Here is a 10922-nt window from a genome sequence, read left to right as displayed (position 1 = left end):
CTTTACCACATTCATCCCCACCATTAGTTCCATTGTAATAATATAATGATATGAATATCATTCAAATACTTTGATGATCCTATAGTTTAAAACAGTTCTCATTGTTAAAATAGCTTTTGAATATATTATTTATATTCCAATGTTCTAATTTCTGTTTGATGTGAAGAAAATTAGGGATAAAAAATTTAAAGCTTGGGGCCAGGAGTTTGGTTTAGTGGTAGAGTGCTTGCCTAGCATGCACAAAGACCCGGGATCGATTCCTCAGTACCACATACATGCCTTGAGAAAGCCCAAGAACAGTGCTCAGAACTGGCAAAAAAAAAAAAAAAAAAAAATTGAAGCTTAGTGCCAGGAGCTGGTGGCTCATGCCTGTAATCCTAGCTACTCGAGAGGCTAAAATCTGAGGATCCTGGTTCAAAGCCAGCCCAGGCAGGAAAGTCCAATTAACCACCAGAAAACCGGAAGTGGTGCTGTAGCTCAAGTGGTAGAGCACTAGCCTTGAGCAAAAGAGCTCAGGAACAGTGCCCAAGCCCCTAGTTCTAGCTTCACAAACAACTAAATAAATAAATACTTTTTTACAAAATTTAATCTTAGAGGCAGGAAGTTTGGCCTAGTGGTAGATTGCTTGCCTAGCATGCATGAAGACCCAGGTCAATTCCTCAGTACCGCATATACATAGAAAAAGCCAGAAATGGTACTGTGGCTGAAGTGATAGAGCTCTAGCCTTGAGAAAGCCCAAGAACAGTGAGTGCTCAGGCCCTGAGTTCAAGGCCCAGGACTGGCAAAAAAAAAAAAAATGAATCTTAGGGAAGTAATCAAGACAGGGAGTACAAAAATCTAAGTGTAAATGTCAGTCTGGGGAGATGCAATGATGTCTGTCCACCAACTATAGAAGTTAGACAAAACTCCAGGGGTAAGGATGCAGAAGTCCACAGGGGTATCCTCACTTCAGACACCAGTTGCAAATTCAGATTTTCTAGTGTCCTCTCTAGTTGGATAACAGCTAGAATGACGCCCAGAATTCATGAAAGCATAATACTTAAAATCAAACTTTTATTTTAGAAAAAAACAAAAAAAAAAACCTGAACTAAGTTAAAAAAAAAAAAGTGATATAGCCAGGCGCGTTGGCTCAGGCCTGTAATCCTAGCTACTCAGGAGGCTGAGATCTGAGGATTGCAGTTCAAAGCCAGCCAGGCACTAAAAAGTCCATGAGACTCTTATCTCCAATTAACCACCAGAAAATGGGAAGTGGCACTGTGGCTCAAGGGGTAGGGTGGTAGCCTTGAATTGAAGAGCTCAGGGACAATGCCCAGGCTCAGAGTTCAAATCCCATGACTGACCGACAAGAAGAGGAGGAGGAGGAGATACATAGGGCCAGATCTGGTATAGGCCCAGTCCCCAACTTCCATCTCCAACGGAGTCCTAGAGGGCATCACCTCCTCCCTGCTGAGAAGGAGGACAGTGCTGTAGCTCTGCCAACCTTGGAAGTTTTTCCAAGTCTTCTCCCCCCCCTGCCCCGCATCCCTCCCCCTCCCCCACTATCCCTGAGCTCTTTTGCTCAAGGCTAGCGCTCTATCATTTTGAGCCACAGTTCCACTTCTGGTTTGGGGATGGTTAGTTGGAAATAAGAATCTCTAAAACTTTCCTTCCCCAGCCAGCTTTGAAGTACAATTCTCAGATCTCAGCCTTGTGAGTAGTACTCAACTATCTAAGTCTTTAGGGTACGTTTATTGGGCTTAATCACACTGCCAACCTGATTGACCTCTTCCTTTCCTTGGAACTGACATGGCACATTCCTAAACTTCCATCATAAATCTAGTGGCCAAACTTTCCAGGCAAACAAAGACTTTTTTTTGTTTTGGTGGGTCATGGGGCTTGAACTTGGCCTGGGCGCTGTCCCTGAGCTCTTCAGCACAAGGCTACCACCCTACCCTCCAGCCACTTCCGGTTTTCTAGAGGTTAATTGGAGATAAGAGTCTCAGGTCCTTTTGTGCCTGGGCTGGCATTGAACCTTGATCCTCAGCTCTCAGCCTCCTGAGTAGCTAGGATTACAGGCGTGAGTCACCGGCACTGGCTAACAAAGACATTTTTATTAGCAGAACATTCCAGGGCCCAAGAGAGCATCTGTCAGTAACTAACTTACACCTTGCTTTAGATAAAGTTAATTCTTCACTCAAAAGGTGAGTTTTATTCATTGATTTATAATCCCAAATTTGGAACAATCCTGTTAAATGTTTGACCTCTATGTCTGCTCTATTCTCCTCCTTCAGTGTCTGCTTCAGGCCACCTGTGGTCCCAGGAGATAAATACAAGGTCTTTCTTTCTTTCTTTCTTTCTTTTTTTTGTTGCCAGTCTTGGGGCTTGAACTCAAGGCCTGGGCATGTCCTTGAACTTTCTCAAGGACTCTACTGCTCGAGCTCCACTTCTGGCTTTTTCTGTGTATGTGGTACTGAGGAACCAAATCCAGGGGTTCGTGCATGTTAGGCAAGCACTCTACCACTAAGCCACATTCTCAGCCTCTCTTTTCTTTCCGTTTTAAAAAAAAAAAAACGGAAAGAAAAGAAAGCATATTGTTGAGGCAAGATTTAGTAAATGTATCTATAAGGAAAAGACCAAAACAATGCGGCAGTGACATTAGAGTATATAATACTGTAATCTACTTGACATTCTCTGATGATATACTACAGCATTGTAGCTTGTAATTTCTTATTAATATGCCAAGAAAATAACAGTTATTTACTGAAATGCAAAACTGAGACAATTTCTACCAGCATAGAGTTATATACTAGTATGTAAGTATACATATGTGTGGCTTCTTTCTTCCTTTACAAAAGTTATGGTTATTAAACTTTAGCATAAAAATTATTGTACTGGGCAGGAGTATGGCCTAGTGGACTAGCAAAAAAAAAAAAAATTGCCATGCTATCATCAAAAACATTTACTGAGAGCTAAGAGCCAGGTCTGGTTGGGTTCTTCTACAATCCTAGCTACTCAGAAGTCTGAGGTAGGAACATCACAACATATGTTTGGGCAACATAGAGTGACCTCCTGTCTCAAAATAAAGAAAAATGGGAATATAGCTCAGTGGTGGAGCACTTTCCCACCATGCACAAGTCCTTGGGCTGGTGAATTTGTGGAATTGGCATTTTTGAAATTGTAACCACAGTGCTGGGATGTTGCCTAGTGGTACAGGGCTTGCCTTGAATGAAGCCCTGGGTTTGATTTCTCAGTACCATATCAACAGAAAAAGCCAGAAGTGGCACTGTGTTTAAAGTGATAGAGGAATGCTAGTCTTAAGCAAAAAAGAAGTTCAGGGACAGTGCCCAAATCCTGAGTTCAAGCCCCAGGACTGACATAAAACAACAACAACAACAAAACATAACATTGTAAAATTGTAATTGCTGGGCTCCAGTGGCTCACACCTATAATCCTAGCTACTCAGGAGGCTGAGATCACGGTTCAAATTCAGCTAGGGCATGAAAGTCCTTGAGACTTTTATCTCCAATTAACTACCAGAAAACTGGAAGTGACACTGTGACTCAATGCAGTACTCAGGGACAACACCCAGGCCCAGAATTCAAGCACCACCACTGACAAAATGAATGTTTCACCCAACTAAATAGTGAGCAGTTTACATGGTGCTCAATAAATGCTTTTAATGAATTCTGACAAAAAGTTAACTACTATGAATTAAGAGAAAATTACATAACATAATAAAAAGCATAATAAGAGCATAATAATGATAAAAGTATAAGAAAGCGCTGAAGTTGGTGCCTGGAAGACCAGGCTCTCGTTTTGGCCTGGCTCCCTGTTAACTGGTTGACATTGGACAGGTCTCAGCTCTTACACCTATTTCCTCATTTGAAAATGAAAATATTCTTACTAATGATGTTTATGCTTTCTTTCTTTCCTTCCTTCCTTTTGGTGGGGTTTGCACTCTATCACTTTAGCCACATCCACAGCCCTTCTTGCTTCATTTTTCAAATAGGATCTCAATATTTTCCTGGCCTACCCTGGGCCTTAATTATCCTATTTATACTTTCTGTGTAGCTAGAATGATAGACATGTGTTACCATACCTAATGTTTTTTTAATTGATGGTCTTGAGGACTTTTACCCAAGCTTACCGTGAACCACCATCCTCCCAAATAGCTCTTTTCCTTAACAGGCTTTTACTATATTGCCCAGGCTGGTTTCAGACCCCTGGACAAGCTAATCAAGCGCTGAGATCTAAGGATCATGGTTCAAAGCCATGGGCAAGAAAGTCCATTAGACTCTTACCTTAAATTAAATATCCAAGAAAAGCTGGGAGTGGAGCTGTGGCTCGAGTGGTAGAGTGAAAAAGGTCAGGAACAGCACCCAGGCCCTCAAGTTCAAACCCCAGGAACAGCACCAAAGGGGGGGAAATGGTGCAAAACCAACACATGGTCCATAAAATCATACTTTGGATTTTGATCTTTTTGAGCTAGCCAGGTGTAGTAAATATCGGAAAGAATTCTCTCCATGCCGGGGTGATAGCAAGCGGCGCCCCCAGGAGGCCATGCCATCCCCACTGATGCCCTTCTCCACTACACCAGTCTACAGCATTGTGCTACCAAGCTAGGCTGCTTGGTAGGTGAGGTGGATTAAACACGTTTTCAATGTACGTTATTTCCAACTCTTGTGACATTGATGTGTTCCTTTCATAAGTGGAGAAGTATCTGAACTCTAGAAGTAACTTCTAGAGCTGGCCTCAGCTATTTATCTATGTGTCTTCTCTGAGCCTTGGTTTTCTTCTATCCATCTCTCTGATGTCATTTGTTATATAAGGTTAAAATGTGTCTTGGCCCAGAAGGTTCGCTAAGGGGGTCCAAATTAGATCATGGTTGCTAAGAGCCCTTTGCCAGCCATAAAGTGCTATATAATGTCAAGAAATCTGGTAGGAATTCCCTGCAGATGATACATTTTCAGGAACAGTTTTTTTTGTTTGCTTGGTTTTTTTGTTTTGTTTTGCCAGTCCTGGGACTTGAACTCAGGGCCTGAGCCCTGTGCTTGGGCACTTTTGCACAAGGCTAATGCTCTGCCACTTGAGCCACAGCTCCATTTCCAGCTTTTTCTGTGTATATGGTACCAAGGAATCGAATCCAGGGCTTCATGTACGCTAGGCAAGTACCCTAACACTAGGCCACGCTCCCGGCCCCAGGAAGTTTTTTTTTTTTTTTTTTTTTTGGTGTTGTTGGTTTTTGTGGGTCTTGGGGTTTAAACTCAGCCTGGGCGTTGTCCTTCAGTTCTTCAGCTCAAGGCTACCACCCTACCCTTGAGCCAAGCCCCACTTCCTCTTTTCTAGAGGTTAATTGGAGATAAGAGTCTCAGGTTCTTTTGTGCTCAGGCTGGCCTTGAACCTTGATCCTCAGATCTCAGCCTCCTGAGTAGCTAGGATTACAAGTGTGAGCCACCACACTCTCAGCTAGGAACAGTTTTAATAAAGAATATAGGGTATGGGAAGCTTGGCGTGGCAGTCACATCCCTGGGAAGAATGGAGTATGCTTATATCTAGTGCCTTGGGTTAGATAACACATTGCCTTATAAACTCCATTCTGGTAAGACCTTGGAAAAATATAATCTATTGGCCTTTTCAATCTTCCCAACACTTGTGCCAACTGGGAATTTGCCCCTTTTACAGATGAGGAGCCTGAAGCTTGGAGATGTCACCCAGAATCATGCAACTGCTAAAACAAATTCTTCCAACATCAGCAGGGAAAGGACAAAATGTACTTAGATAAAAAGGAGAACTCGTTGGGGGGAAGGGAGGTTTAAACAAATGACTCATTTGCTCTTTCCTCCCTGATGCTTGCTACTCAGACCAGTAAAACCTATCTTGTGTCTTTTTCAGATACTACATGTTTCTCCTAATAGCAAGAGAGGTGAGAGAAATAGCCATGATAACAGGTCAAATCAGGAGGCAGCAGGGTGACATCCATGGATGGGCAAGAATGTGGGCTATTGAAGAGGAGTATGGTCATTCCTGTGACAGCCAGCGCCCCTAAAAGGTCTTTGATTTTGATTTTTTTTTTCCAGTCCTGGGGTTTGAACTCAGGGCCTGAGCACTGTCCTTGGACACTTTTTGCTCAAGGCTAGAGCTCTGCCACTTGAGCTATAGCACCACCTCTGGCCTTTTTTTTTTTTTTTTTTTGCCAGTCTTGGGCTTGAGCTCAGGGCCTGAGCACTGTCCTTGGACTTTCTCAAGGTTAGAGCTCTACCACTTGAGCCTCAGCACCACTTCTGGCTTTTTTCTATGTATGTGGTACCAAGGAATCGAGCCCGGGTTTTTGTGCATGCTGTGCAAAGCACTCTACCACTAGGCCAAACTCCCAGCCCAACACTTCTGGCTTTTTTTCTATGTATATGGTACCTCGGAATTGAACCTGGGTTTTCATGCATGCTAGGCAAGCACTCTTACCACTAAGCCAAACTTCCAGCCTAGGTCTTTGATTTTAGTAGAATAGTAGCTGTGGCTAGCTTATCTCTATCCATGCAAGAAATGACCAGCTCTTAAGTCCCCTTCCTGATCTGCCCATAGTCTAAAAAGTCTGCAAAAATACTCACTACCTCCTCACCTCCATCCTCAGAAATATGCTCACTCTATGGCTGGAGCAAGTCAAGAATAGCTTCTTAGAAACAGAAAGAAGTCTTTGCTAGAAGTCTTTGCTTATACTTAAATACTTTTCCTGCACCTAGCAGCAATCATATAATTATATAATTTTGTATTGTCTCTTCTCTATATAAAATTTAATTAAATAGAAATAGCCCTAGTATAGTTTCCAGAACAATTTAAATAAATTACAATACAGGGGGCTCTGGTGACTCAGGCCTGTACTACTCAATAATCTGAGATTTGAGGAAAATGGTTCAAAACCAGCCCAGACAGGAAAGTCTATGAGAATTTTAGCTTCAATTAACTTCCAAAGAAAGCCAGTAATGGCTAGGAGTGTGGCCTAGTGGTAGAATGCTTGCCTAGCATGCACGAAGCCCTGGATTGATTTCTCAGTACCACATACACAGAAAAAAACAGAAATGATGCTGTAGCTCAGTGGCAGAGCACTAGCCTTGAGCAAAATGTGTGCAAGAAGAGTGCCGAGGCCCTGAGTTCAAGCCCCAGGACTGTGGGGGGAAAAGGCGGTAGTGGAACTATAGCTAAAGTGGTAGAGTACTAGTCTTGAGCACAAAAGCTCAGGGACAGCAACAAGGCTTAGTTCAAGTTCCACACAAACACACGCACACACACACACACACACACACACTGCACTAACACATTTATGCAATGGGCTATCCTTCAATGTATTTCTCAGACTGTATCTTGCAGCCTAATAAAGTGCATTCTTTGGCAGGGAGTTTGGCCTAGTGGTAGAGTGCTTGCCTAGCATGCATGAAGACCTGGGTTCAATTCCTTGGTACCACATACATAGAAAAAAAGCCAGAAGTGGTGCTGAGGCTCAAGTAGTAGAGCTCTAGCCTTAAGAAAGCCCAAGGACAGCTGGGCTCGGTGGCTCATGCCTGTAATCCTAGCTACTCTGAAGGCTGAGATCTGAGGATCAAGGTTCAAAGCCAACCCCAGGCACAAAAGGACCTGAGAACCTGAGACTCTTATCTCCGATTAACCTCTAGAAAATGGGAAGTGGAGTTTGGCTCAAGGGTAGAGTGGTATCCTTCAGCTGAAGAGCTCAGGGAAAACACCCAACTCCACTCCCCCCCCCAAAAAAAGAAAGCCTAAGGACAGTGCTCAGGCCCTGAACTTAAGGCCAGGACTGGCAAAAATAATAATAATAAAATAATAATAACAATAATAAATGAATTCCTCTTCTAAGGTAGTTTTCACTGAAATAATAAACTGGGTGCCTTAACTTGGGTAGTTTTGTTTTCTTTTAAGCAGATGTTGCAAGATTGCTAAAATACTGTTAAGTGAATCAGAACAGAGAAGCACAGGTATATAGAATATTCCAATTTTTGGAAACAAGAAATATAAAATATAAGCTTACAAACATATTTCCAGCTAAGTCAGGCACAATGGTTCATGCCTGTAATCCTAGCCACTCAGGAGGGTGAGATCTGAGGATCATGGTTCAAAGCCCGCCAGGACACTAAAGACCATGAGACTCTTATCTCCAATTAATCACTAGAAACCCTGAAGTAGGGCTGTGGCTCCAGGGTAGGGTGGTAGTTTTGAGCTGAAGAGCTCAGGGACAATGCCCAGGCCCAGAGCTCAATCCCCATGACCCACAAATATGTGTGTGTATATATATATATATATTTTTTTTCTTGCTAGGTACCAGTGGCTCCTGCCTATAATCTTAGCTACTCAGGTGGCTGAGATCTGAGACTCACAGTTTGAATTTTAGTATAATGTATTTTTTTTTTTGCCAGTCCTAGGGCTTGAACTCGGCCTGAGCACTGTCCTTGGGCTTTCTCAAGGCTAGTCTAGGTCTGCCACTTGAGCCACAATACCACTTTCAGCTTTTTCTGTGTATGTGGTACTGTGGAATTGAACCTGGATCTTCATGCATGCTAGGTAAGCACTCTACCACTAGGCCAAACTCCCAGCCCTGAGAATCACAGTTTGAAGCTAGCCTGAGCAGAAAAGTCTATGAAACTCTTATCTCCGATTAGCCACAAAAAACCAGAAATGGAGTTGTGGTTCAAGTGGTAGAGCACTAGGCTTGATCACAAAAGCCCAGGGACAGTGCCCAAGGTCTGAGTTCAAGGCTGGGGACCAGAAAAATAAATAAAGAAAATATTTCTAACATACACAAAAATCATTAACAGTCATTGACTGTGCTTAAGCAGACATACTTTGAATTGTCTGCCTTGACTACTATTCAGACTTTACCATGCACACAATTAACTCTTTCAAATTAAAAAAAAGAATTAAATATCAAAATCTTTTTCCATCAAAAGCTTGACTTGTCTGTAAGTATTTCCCAAGTTTAATACCTCCTTCCTACTTCCTCTGGCCAAGCCTCACTGCAGAGTTCACAATACTCTGCCTTGAATACTAGCCATCTACAGAGGACAGGGTTTTCTTTATATCACTGTGTTTAAAAGCATAACACCTGGTTAGCCAGCTAAATTAGACACTATTAGTAAGAAAAAATTTCTGGGATGTTCTCAGTTTAATTAACAAGGTCCAAGAATGAAGGGAAAAGCTAGGTGGCTGATAGTTTATACTGGTAATCCTAGCTACTCAGGCAGTTGAAGCCTACAGGATTGCAGTTTAAGAAAGCCAGCCTAGGCCAGGAGTTTGGCCTAGTGGTAGAGTGCTTGCCTAGCATGCATGAAGACCTGGGTTCCATTCCTTGGTACCACATACATAGAAAAAAGCTGGAAGTGGTGCTGAGGCTCAAGTGGTAGAGCTCTAGCCTTGAGAAAGTCCAAGGACAGTGCTCAGGCCCTGAGCTCAAGGCCAGCACTGGCAAAAACAAAACAAAAAAAGAAAGCCAGCCTTGGCAGAAAAATCCATGAGACTCTTATCTTCAATAAACTACTCAGAAAAAGCCAGAAGTAGCATTATGGTTCAAGTGGTAGCCTTGAGCACAGAGAAGCCCAGGGACAGTGCCCAGACCCTGAGTTCAAGCCCCAGGACTGGCAAAAATGCTGTACTAGAGGCATGGCTGAAGTGGTACAGCACCAGCCATGATATAAGGGTTGGGGGAAAAGCCCAGTAGGAGTACAAGGCCCTAATTTCGAGCCCAGGTACTGGAACAAAAACAGAACAATAATAAATAATGGAAGAAGATGTATAAGGAAAGCAAATAAGCTAATAGTTCCTGCCAAACCTAACTAAAGGGCTGCTCTACATTCCTAAAAACGTGTTGAATAGTGGGAGGCAGCTCAGAGGTTCGTGGTTCCCTAGCACGCCTGAGGCTCTGCACTGAAATTACGGAATTAATGAAAACCCGGGGGGTGTATCCAGGCACTGAGGAGACATGCTTGAAATCCTAACTACTTAGGATGTAAAATCTGGAGGACTGTGGCTCAGAACCAACCCAGACAGCCTTTCGCTGCTGCAGCCGCAGCCATGAGTATGCTCGGGCTGCAGAGGAGGCCCGCCTCTAGTGTCCTCCTTGGTGGCAAAAAGAAGGTCTGGTTGGATCCCCATGAAACCAATGAAATCGCCAATGTCAACTCTCGTCAGCAGATCCGGAGGCAAGCCTGTGACCGTCCATTCTCCGGCTTGATGCCGGAAAACACCTTGGCTCGTCGGAAGGGTAGACAAGGGCACAGGAAAGGGTTCAGCCAGCGCTCGCATGCCGCACAAGGTGACCTGGATGAGGAGCATGAGGATTCTGCCAAGGCTGCTGAGGAGATACCGTGAAGCTAAGAAGATCGACCGCCATATGGACCACAGCCTGTACCTGGAGGTAAAGGGAAACGTGTTCAAAAACAAGCGCGTTCTCATGGAACACAGCCACAGGCTGAAGGCTGACAAGGCCCGCAGGAAACTCCTGGCTGACCGGGCTGAGACTCCCGGTCTAAAACCACGGAGGCCCGCAAGCGCCGCGAGGAACGCCTACAGGCCGAGGAGGAGATGATCAAGACTCTATCCCAGGAGGAAGAGACCAAGAAATGAAGCTCCCCTCCCATGTCTGTACATAGTGGCCTCTGTTACACAAGCCTTTCTCTAAAAAAACCAAAACCAACCCAGACAGAAATGACGGTGAGACTCCATCTCTAAGGAACCAGCAAGAAGCTGGACTGGAAGTGTGTTACACATGACAGAGGGCTAGCCAAGCAAATGCAAAGCTGTGAGTTCAAATCCATGCTACTGGCCAACAAAACAACAACAACAAAAAGCCAGGAGGTGACCATGAACGCACCATCATCTTCTTCTTGCACCACTAATCATGAAGCTAATAGCGCTTCTTCTTGTAGCCTTCCTTCCTAATCCCT

General features: G+C 43.7%; 1 pseudogene; it reads left to right on the top strand.

The window, feature by feature from the left end:
- Positions 1-10050: 10050 nt before the first annotated feature.
- On the top strand, positions 10051-10602 carry LOC150058322 (large ribosomal subunit protein eL19 pseudogene; annotated as a pseudogene).
- The last annotated feature ends 320 nt before the right edge of the window (positions 10603-10922 follow it).

This window comes from Megascapheus bottae, chromosome 10, assembly GCF_031878675.1.
Source record: "Megascapheus bottae isolate mThoBot1 chromosome 10, mThoBot2.hap1, whole genome shotgun sequence".
Lineage (NCBI taxonomy): Eukaryota > Metazoa > Chordata > Mammalia > Rodentia > Geomyidae > Megascapheus > Megascapheus bottae.
This window is presented reverse-complemented; position numbering and strand designations above follow the sequence as displayed.